General features: G+C 52.0%; 1 pseudogene; it reads right to left on the bottom strand.

Annotated features, from left to right (window-relative positions):
* Positions 1–6420: 6420 nt before the first annotated feature.
* Positions 6421–8178, bottom strand: LOC115321401 (annotated as a pseudogene).
* Positions 8179–10878: the final 2700 nt, after the last annotated feature.

Consider the following 10878-nt stretch of genomic DNA (forward strand, 5'->3'; position numbering starts at 1 on the left):
TGTGGTACAATATTTTAAATAGCTAAAGTACGTATCAAAAACCACATAAAGAAAATACCGAGTTTTTACAGTAGGGCCAAGAAAACCCGGATTATTTTTTTTTCTGTTCAGTAAAACGTACATTAGCTATTTTAATAAGTTGTACCACACGGCTATCAAGCCCCTCGTAAACTTTCCGACCGTATGTTTGACTGTAGGGCGCTGTATGGTGAATTGAAGTTTGGGGGTGTATCATATGGGACAAAGGGTGTAAAAATACACCTTTTGACACTCTTTTTTCTTGAGAGTGTACGTAACAATGCAACGCCAATCGCGTGCTTGATATCTCGAACGAAATTTTTTAGTCACCAGTGTCGCTAAAACTCCTTTTATATACTACTTTAGTACGCACTAAACTTGAATATTGTCACGAATGACAAGTGATGAGGCGGTGATTAACTGATTAAACTGAACTTTTAATGGGGCGAACTTGTGCCCAAAAACAAAAGGAAAACGAAAGATAAAAACAGAGCGTCGCGGGCGTGGAAGGCGGCGAAGCAGCAGGATCGAACGCTGAGGCGAAACTGACTCGACAAGGTCGCGAGCGGCGTCTTACCTAGAGTGAGTCACTATCTCGAAGATTCGGCGGAGAAGGTTCGAGCGTAGCGCGCTCGGGGCGAGAATGAACACGCACTTTCTAGGACAACATAAGCAGGGATAAACAATAGAAGTTATGCCCGGAGCAAGAATAAACGAGAAAGTTCTAGAAGTTCGTGCTCGTGGCACTATCCCCCCCTTTAAAAGCGCATCGTCTCAATGCAGCCCAAAACGAAAAAAAAAAAAAAAAAAAAACTCCAAAACAAAACGATAGCAGAATCGCGAGCCACAGTTCACAGTTGAGAGTTCACAGTTCACTCGTCGACAAGAGTAGAAAGTTCTATCGTTCGTAATACGGCTTCAGCCGGACGACATGCACCACCTCGGGTCGCGGCTGACGTCTTGCAGATGGGCGCGTTCCGTCGGGAAGGACTTCGTAGTTCAGATCGCCGAGGCGTCGGATGATCTTGTAGGGTCCGAAATAGCGTTTCAGAAGCTTCTCGCTGAGACCGCGGCGCCGTATTGGTGTCCAAACCCATACCCGGTCTCCGGGTTGAAAGTGGACGTCCCGGTGACGAAGGTTATACCGGCTTGCGTCGACTCGCTGTTGGTCTTGAATCTTGATTCTTGCCAGCTGACGAGCTTCCTCCGCGCGCTGGGAGATCAGATGAGCGTCGTCCTTGCCATCATCGGTTGGCACGTGAGGCAGCATGGCGTCGAGCATTGTGGTAACCGCCCGGCCGTGTACCAGTTGGAAAGGCGTCACTCCCGTGGTTTCTTGAACCGCTGTGTTGTACGCAAACGTAACGTACGGCAACACCTCGTCCCACGTCATGTGCTCCACGTCGACGTACATGGAGATCATGTCAGCGATCGTCTTGTTGAGCCGCTCTGTTAGTCCGTTGGTCTGCGGATGATAAGCGGTGGTTCGTCGATGGTTGGTGTGACTAAGCCGAAGAACCTCTTGAGTCAGGTGTGCCATGAAAGATGATCCTCGATCTGTGATCAACACTTCGGGTGCGCCGTGTCGAAGGAGGATGGACTCGACAAAACATTTGGCAACTTCCACGGCTGTTCCCGATGGCAGGGCTTTCGTCTCGGCGTATCGTGTAAGATAATCGGTCGCGACTATAATCCACCGATTTCCTTGCGTCGATGTTGGGAACGGCCCAAGCAAATCCATTCCGACCTGCTGGAAAGGCCTAGTCGGGGCAGGTATAGGCTGCAGGAGTCCTGCTGGCTTCGTCGGAGGCCTCTTACGTCGTTGGCACTCATGGCACGACCTTGTGTACAGATGGACTGTTTTCGGGAGTCTCGACCAGTAGTACTTGTCACGAATCCGGGCGAGCGTCCGGCTGTAGCCAAGGTGTCCAGCCGTAGGGTCGTCGTGGCATGCTTGAAAGATGTCTTCTCGCGGGCTGGCCGGAACAACCAGCAGCCAAGCAGGGTTGCTCGTTCTGAAGTTCTTCTTGAAGAGCACGTCTCGCCGCAGAACGAAGCTTGACAAGTCTCGGGCCAAGACTCGCGGAACTGAACTTCCTTGGCCTTCGAGGTGTTCGATCACGGCGCGAAGTTCCGGGTCGTCTCGTTGAAGTGCTCCCATGTCGGCATCTGTTACCGAGAAAACGGGCGTCGTCATCGTCGTCAGTGCTTTCGGGAAGAGATTCGACTGGGGCCCTAGACAAACAGTCGGCGTCGTTATGCTTGCGGCTAGACTTATGCACAATGGTCACGTCGAATTCTTGCAGTCGCAGACTCCAGCGAGCGAGGCGTCCTGACGGGTCCTTGAGGTTGGCGAGCCAACAGAGAGCGTGGTGGTCCGTGACAACGCGAAACGGGATCCTGTACAGGTACGGGCGGAACTTGGTTAACGCCCAGATGACAGCGAAACATTCCTTGTCGGTCGTCGAGTAATTTTCTCTGCCTTGGACAGTGCCCGGCTTGCGTAAGCGATCACCCTCTCTGCTCCGTCTTGTCTTTGGACGAGTACCGCGCCGAGTCCGGCGTTGCTGGCGTCCGTGTGAACTTCCGTTTCCGCTGATGGATCGAAGTGTCCGAGGATAGGGGGCGACTGGAGTCTTTCCCTCAATTCGTTGAACGCTTGTTCTTGCTCCTCCCCCTACTGGAAGTTCACGTCGTCCTTGGTCAGATGCGTGAGCGGTGCAGAAATCTTGGCAAAATCGCGAACAAAACGCCTGTAGTAAGCGCACAGTCCAAGAAATCTTCTTACGGCTTTCTTGTCTGATGGCTTCGGAAATTCTGCAACAACAGATGTCTTGGCAGGATCAGGGCTTACACCCTGAGCACTTACGAGATGGCCCAGGAATTTGAGCTCGACGTAAGCGAACCGACATTTTGACGGCTTTAGTGTCAGTCCAGCATTCTGGATAGCCTGTAGCACGGCTCGCAAACGGCTCAAATGCTCGTCGAAGTCGTTTGCGAATACCACGACGTCGTCCAGATAGACGAGGCAGCTTTGCCATTTCAAGCCGGAAAGAACGGTGTCCATTACGCGCTGGAACGTCGCCGGTGCTGTGCACAGTCCGAACGGCATCACTTTAAATTCGTACAGTCCGTCCGGCGTGACGAAGGCAGTCTTCTCACGATCCCGTTCGTCGACCTCGATCTGCCAGTACCCACTATTCAGGTCCATCGACGAAAAGTATCGGGCATGGCGCAGCCGGTCCAGAGTGTCGTCGATGCGTGGCAGCGGGTAGACGTCCTTTTTCGTTACGGCGTTTAGTCGGCGATAGTCCACGCAGATCCGAAGAGTCCCGTCTTTCTTTTTCACCAGGACTACCGGTGAAGCCCACGGGCTGCTTGAGGGCTGAACAATGTCGTCATCGAGCATTTCTTGGACCTGCTTCTGGATGACTTCTCTCTCTTTCACGGAAACACGGTACGGCGACCGATGAAGAGGAAGCGCGTTGTCTTCAGTGACAATTCGATGTTTCGCAACGGTCGTTTGGCAAACCTTTGACGACGTGGAGAAGCACTCATTGAACTCGGCGAGAAGGTCGCTGAGTTGTCGTCGTTGTGGGGTAGGCAAGGTTGGGTCGATGTCAAACTGCGAAGGCGGCGTTGTCTTAGGTGGCCACGAAGAGGGGCCTTCTGATATTCCGGCGATTGCGGCTGGCATACCTTTGATGACGCGGAGAAGCACTCATTGAACTCGGCGAGAAGGTCGCTGAGTTGTCGTCGTAGTGGGGTAGGCAGGGTTGGGTCGATGTCAAACTGCGAAGGCGGCGTTGTCTTAGGTGGCCACGAAGAGGGGTCTTCTGATATTCCGGCGATTGCGGCTGCGTCCGGGAGTTCCTCGGCGTGACCCACGGCGGTGCCTCTCGTAAGGTGCTGGGCCTCCTGTCGGAAGTTCGTTACGAGTGCGACAGTGCGTCCGTCTAGGAGCTCCGTGACGCCTCTTGCGATGCCGATCCCTCTTCCTAGAAGCAACTGGAGGCTTCCTTCGAGCAAAGCGTCGCCGCAGAAAGTCTCATCGACCCCGACGGGTACGAAAACACTTGACCGCGGCGGTAGGTTCACGTGGTTTGCGAGGAGTCGTACCGCGGATGACGTCACTTTGGGGTCCTCCTGTGGTGGAGCAGGTTTCCGAAGCGTCAGCCGGTTTGCTTCGAGGTCGATGAAGGCGCCATACTCGCAGAGAAAGTCCATTCCGAGGATAACGTCCCTCGAACAGTCTTGCAGAACGACGAACTTGACAGGGCACGTCTCACCGTGGATCTTGACGCGAGTAGTGCATCTCCCGACCGGTGTGACGAGGTGCCCTCCGGCGGTTTGTATCTGAGGTCCATCCCACGGCGTCGTGAGTTTTCGAAGGCGGCGGGAGAGCCTCCCACTCAAGACTGCTCTGCTCCGGTGTCCACAAGCGCTGATGCGTCGTGGCCGTCGATGACGACGTTTAGGTTATTGGACACCGTTGCAGGGGCGTCGTTTCGATCTCTGGCAGCGTTCGAGTGGGGACCCTCCGACGTTCGTGGAGGATCTTGGCGTCGGTCGTCTTCGGCAACTCCACCTCCAGGGGTTGTCACGCCTATAGTTTCCCCGGCGAGGAGCGAGGGGTGACAGGCTTTCACGTCGGGGTCGGTGCATCGGCGAAGCTGGACGTCGTGGCGACGGCGATCGGAACTTTCGGCAGGACGCAGGCTCGGGGGACTGAGGTCGTCGCAGGTACTCGTTGATCTCCCGAGGTCGTTCACCATAACGGGGGCGCGGGTCGTTCGGGTGGAACCCGCGAAGCCCAAGTCGTCGGTATGGGCATCGGCGGTAGGTGTGGTCTGCTTCCCCGCAATGGAAGCACAGAGGGCGTCGGTCGGGCGTTCGCCACACGTCGGTTTTCCGGGGTGCGCGAGGCTCCGGGCGGGCGTACTGCACCGGGTCGTCCGTGGCGTCTGTCGTGTTACGGCGCAGGAGACTGACGTCGGGGCGGCGCGGCAAAGGTGCGAGGAGGAAGCGGTGGCCGTCGAGCCACTGCGGCGTAAGTCAACGTGGGCTCCTCGGGGGCTGCCACGACGACGGGAGCCTCTGGCTGGAAGGTTCTCTGGACTTCTTCCCGTACAACCTCGGCGATGGGGAGCGAGGCCGGGCGTACTGCAGCGGGCAGGAGCTTCTTGAGTTCCTACTGGACGAGTTCACGGATAATTTCACGGATGCCGGGGTGGGTGGTGCCAAGGTCGGATCCGGATGTCGCCAGAGTGCTTACGCCGGGGTGTCGCTGGTAGTGTCTGGCGCGTGCTTGTAGGGCCCGTTCCATATTCGTCGCCTCCGTGACGAACCCGTTGACGGTTTTCGGGGGATTGCGAATGAGGCCGCCGAATATCTCACTTTTCACACCCCTCACCAAGTGGTGCAGCTTCTTCTCCTCGGTAGCCTGAGGATCGGCGCGGGCGCTCAGGCGGCGAACATCCTCAACGAAGCTGGTGACGGTCTCATTTAGGTCGGGTTCTTGTTCGCAGGAGACCTTCGGCCCTCTCACGTCGGTGTTGGCAGGCAAACGTCTTCTTCAATTCTTGCTTGCACACCTCCCACGACGTCAAAGAAGCCTCGTGGTTTTCCAACCAGTGCCTCGCAGTTCCTTCCATCGAAAAGTAAAGGTTCAACAAGCAGTGTTCGGCTGACCACCCGTTATGGCGGGCCACCCGTTCATAGTGTTGCAGCCAGTCCTCGATGTCCTCGTGTGCGTCTCCGTGGAACGGCGTCGGAATTTTGGGTGCGACGGGCAGGTATACGACGGCAGGAGCGGTCGGGGCCTGCGCCTGGTTGGCCATCGTCGTCTTCTTCGGCTTGGGCTTGTCCAGTAGCAAACTGTATTCAGGATCCTCTCCCTTGATGCGCTGGTTGGTCCGAGTTTCGGGTTCCACGGGAAGTGGTCTTCTCACTGGGCTTGGAACCGGACTTGCACTGCGGGCTCTTGGAGGGGAACGCTACACAGGCATGCGGTACCCTGCACCTCCACTAAAATGTTGATGACGACGAGAACGAACTATATGAGAGGAAGTTGTTGAAATAAACGTGTAGCTGAGTTTGAGACCTGTCTGTTTTTTCTGTTCCTCCTGCTCTTCAAAAAAACCCAGGCTCAGGGTAAACGACGAAATGGTTGACTTCCACCAGCTAGCCTGTACTTTGACTCTTTTCTCGTTAGATAGGTTGATAAGGGGGAAGGCTTACTGGGAGATGGAAAGGGTGATATGGGGGACAGAAAGGAAACTTGGGAGATGGAAAGGCGGTAAAGGGGAAGGGAAACTGGGAGATGGAAGGGGTGATAGGAGAAGGAAAGGGGGAACCATGAGGTAAGGGCGGAACTACCGGGATGTTGTGTGATTGCGGGGAGTTGCGATATTTTCCAAGTTCAGGCTTGAGGAATTCTAATTCCCTTCTTGATAAGGTTACTGACGCCGATGAAACGTTGTTTTCTGCGTTCTGGATGAGAAAAGATTCGATGATTTCACGTTCGTGGCGATTGCGGTGTCCCCCTCATGTCTTGGTTCCTGCGAAGTCAGGCGCGCATCCAAAGCATTCGTTCGCGTGAACCGCGATCGGATGAATGGGGTTGTCGGTTCTAGAAGTGGCCTCGTTTTCGTGCTCTCTCAGGCGGTCATTGATACATCGGCCGGTTTGTCCTATGTAGTCGGCACCGTATTTGAGAGGGATGGAGTACACTTTTTCTGTGCAGCAGGTCCGGAAAAGGGTGGCGTGCTTTTTTTCGCACGCCGGCTTGGCTTCTTGTCGGTTGATCATGTTGCACATGCTTGCCAATTTGAATCTACTGGAAAAGACAACTTTCGTGTCATAGCGTGATGCAATGGATCGGATACGATGGGAAGCATTATGAATGTAAGATATGCTGGCTATCCTTCGACTGAAAGGCATTTTTGTAGTTGCTTTTGGGTTGATAAGTTGGTGGAAAACGGACACGAGGCGTTCCACCGGATATCCGGAACTCAGGAGTCGTCGAGTTTGGCTCTTAATGCTATCTGCAGTCGAATGTTGACAGGATTTTGTTTTAGCTGCTGTGAGTAGCGTCTTGATGATACTTATCTTAACAGTCCTTGAATGAGCACTCTCAAAAGGGAGCACCGGCTTTTCTGAACGCTGACTGAACGCCCAGCAAATGCCTTCGCTGGTTTTTTTCAATCGCAGGTCTAGAAATTGTAGCCCTTCTGAGGAAGGATGTTCCTTTTTTAATTTTAGTTTGCCTCCTGCGCTTTCGAACGAGGCCACGATCACCTCGACTTTATCGGCTTCAGGGTAAATAATCAGGTAGTCATCAACGTAGCGGACTACGTTGCATTCCGGGCTAGTGTCCTTGAGCTGTACCTGTATGGTCCTATCGACATAAGACAGATAGATTTCACTTAAAATGGGAGCAAGGCAAGAACCTATACACACCTCGGATTTCTGTATCCAGATTTTTCCTTCGTGCTCGATCATTGTTGAGTTTAGGTAGAGTTGCAGAAGCTCGAGGAAGCCGGAAAGTGACACTCCGGATGAGTTTTGGAAGCTGCAGATTCCGTGTTCGGTGATGGCTTCTTCTACGGATTCGAGAAGAGTTGGAATGTCCAGGTTATAGTACATATCTTCTATGTCTAGGTAAAAGAAGTCTAAGTTAGGAGCACCAGTATGAACCGGTTCCAGGGCGCCGATAAGTTATTGAGAGTTTCTGATTCAATAAGGTTGTGCGGGATGCACGCCGGAAAGATGTTTCTGAAGAAACGTGGCGAGGTGCTTCTGCCAGCATCCTCTCTCGGATACTATTGTGCGGAGGGGGACGTCCGGCTCATGCGTTTTAGCGGCGAAGAATACTTGTAGATACTGGTTGGCTGGAGCTGTTACCAAATTTTTCATTTTCGGTAGGTTTAGCTGAACGCATAGTTCTTTCAGTTTGCTGCGGAGGGATCCTGAAGGCCTCTTCTTAATGGCGGTGAAGTTTTTTTCGACTGCGGCTTTGGCTCTCGTTTTGTACATTTCGTCATCAATTACTACGAAACCTCCTGTTTTATCCGCCTGGAGGAGCTTGAGGTGTTTATCTCGAATTTCTGCTACTGCCGATTGAATGTTGACACTTGCCTTTGGCCGGGGGGCTACCATCCAGCCCCCCGGCTGGATGGTAGCCCCCCGGCTACCATCCAGCCGGGGCAAACACATGAGCCGGACGTCCCCCTCCGCACAATAGTATCCGAGAGAGGATGCTGGCAGAAGCACCTCGCCACGTTTCTCCAGAAACATCTTTCCGGCGTGCATCCCGCACAACCTTATCGAATCAGAAACTCTCAGGAACTTATCGGCGCCCTGGAACCGGTTCATACTGGTGCTCCTAACTTAGACTTCTTTTCCCTAGACATAGAAGATATGTACTATAACCTGGACATTCCAACTCTTCTCGAATCCGTAGAAGAAGCCATCACCGAACACGGAATCTGCAGCTTCCAAAACTCATCCGGAGTGTCACTTTCCGGCTTCCTCGAGCTTCTGCAACTCTACCTAAACTCAACAATGATCGAGCACGAAGGAAAAATCTGGATACAGAAATCCGGGGTGTGTATAGGTTCTTGCCTTGCTCCCATTTTAAGTGAAATCTATCTGTCTTATGTCGATAGGACCATACAGGTACAGCTCAAGGACACTAGCCCGGAATGCAACGTAGTCCGCTACGTTGATGACTACCTGATTATTTACCCTGAAGCCGATAAAGTCGAGGTGATCGTGGCCTCGCTCGAAAGCGCAGGAGGCAAACTAAAATTCAAAAAGGAACATCCTTCCTCAGAAGGGCTACAATTTCTAGACCTGCGATTGAAAAAAACCAGCGAAGGCATTTGCTGGGCGTTCAGTCAGCGTTCAGAAAAGCCGGTGCTCCCTTTTGAGAGTGCTCATTCAAAGACTGTTAAGATAAGTATCATCAAGAAGCTACTCACATCAGCTAAAACAAAATCCTGTCAACATTCGACTGCAGATAGCATTAAGAGCCAAACTCGACGACTCCTGAGTTCCGGATATCCGGTGGAACGCCTCGTGTCCGTTTTCCACCAACTTATCAACCCAAAAGCAACTACAAAATGCCTTTCAGTCGAAGGATAGCCAGCATATCTTACATTCATAATGCTTCCCATCGTATCCGATCCATTGCATCACGCTATGACACGAAAGTTGTCTTTTCCAGTAGATTCAAATTGGCAAGCATGTGCAACATGATCAACCGACAAGAAGCCAAGCCGGCTTGCGAAAAAAAGCACGCCACCCTTTTCCGGACCTGCTGCATAGAAAAAGTGTACTCCATCCCTCTCAAATACGGTGCCGACTACATAGGACAAACCGGTCGATGTATCAATGACTGCCTGAGAGAGCACGAAAACGAGGCCACTTCTAGAACCGACAACCCCATTCATCCGATCGCGGTTCACGCGAACGAATGCTTTGGATGCGCGCCTGACTTCGCAGGAACCAAGACAAGAGGGGGACACCGCAATCGCCACGGACGTGAAATCATCGAATCTTTTCTCATCCAGAACGCAGAAAACAACGTTTCATCAGCATCAGTAACCTTATCAAGAAGGGAATTAGAATTCCTCAAGCCTGAACTTGGAAAATATCGCAACTCCCCGTAATCACGCAACATCCCGGTAGTTCCGCCCTTACCTCATGGTTCCCCCTTTCCTTCTCCTATCACCCCTTCCATCTCCCAGTTTCCCTTCCCCTTTATCGCCTTTCCATCCCCCAAGTTTCCTTTCTGTTTATCACCCTTTCCATCTCCCAGTAAGCCTTCCCCCTTATCAACCTATCTTGTCGGGGTCTCGCTCAGGGTGCAATGTCTTTGCCCAAAATAAACGTCGTTGCAAACTGAAAGAAAGTGGTTGTCCTGTGCTTGTCCTCTGTGTTTTATCCTTTCAATTTTATGTATTCATGTTCAACCCGCTCGCCTTCATCAGCCCAAAAAAATTAGTTTGCAACATTGCCTACAGACGCGAGACTCAAAACAGACAGGAGTGGCAGATTTCGTATTTTTTCTTCAGGGCCTACAGCTACACACCGCTGTATATGCTGGAGCGCGGGGCGACTTCAATGCCGAGGCTCGCTCACAAATTGGCGGCTGTACGTATACATCTTGAAATATTTATTAAAGATGTATTTTAGTGGTAAGTTTCACCTTGTGAAATTTCGAAGTGTCACTTCTAGTAAAAAACGAGACCACCAAACTTGCAAGGGTCAGCGACAGCGGCGCTCGCAAACGACTTAGTAGTCCCGAACGCGTCCGCCGTTGACCCGGGCAGTTTGTTGGCCTCAATTTTCACAGGAATGGAGCTACGCTTTGAAATTTCACGAGGTGAAAACCACCACTAAGATACACTTTCGGTAAAAATTTGACACTGGTACGTGCGGACGCCCAGTTTTTCGGACAATTTTAGAGTCAGCTTTCACATTTATGAGAATACATCTCGTCAATTAAATTTTTCGAGCATGTTAAACGAATAGCTCGCAATTCATAAAAATCTTGCCTTAACTGTAACTTGGTCTCGAATATTTTCTGAATTTACTGCCGGTACTGCATATAACATGAATCCCAGATTAATGTAACCGACTGTACTTTCTCATTGGTCGAAGAGAGCTTCAACTGTGCCGTCAGTCACTACGGACGCCACGGCGAAGTCCGTCATCCATCCGGAAAAATGTACAAACGGACGAAGCAGTCCGTAGTCAACAAATTCATTAAAAAAACAAATGTACTACTCGATGTCGTTGGATTGAGAAAAAACAAACGCTGAGCGCATTTACCGACCGCGTTCAGACAGCCAA

This window comes from Ixodes scapularis, unplaced genomic scaffold (assembly GCF_016920785.2).
Source record: "Ixodes scapularis isolate PalLabHiFi unplaced genomic scaffold, ASM1692078v2 PGA_scaffold13__105_contigs__length_92229423, whole genome shotgun sequence".
NCBI lineage: Eukaryota > Metazoa > Arthropoda > Arachnida > Ixodida > Ixodidae > Ixodes > Ixodes scapularis.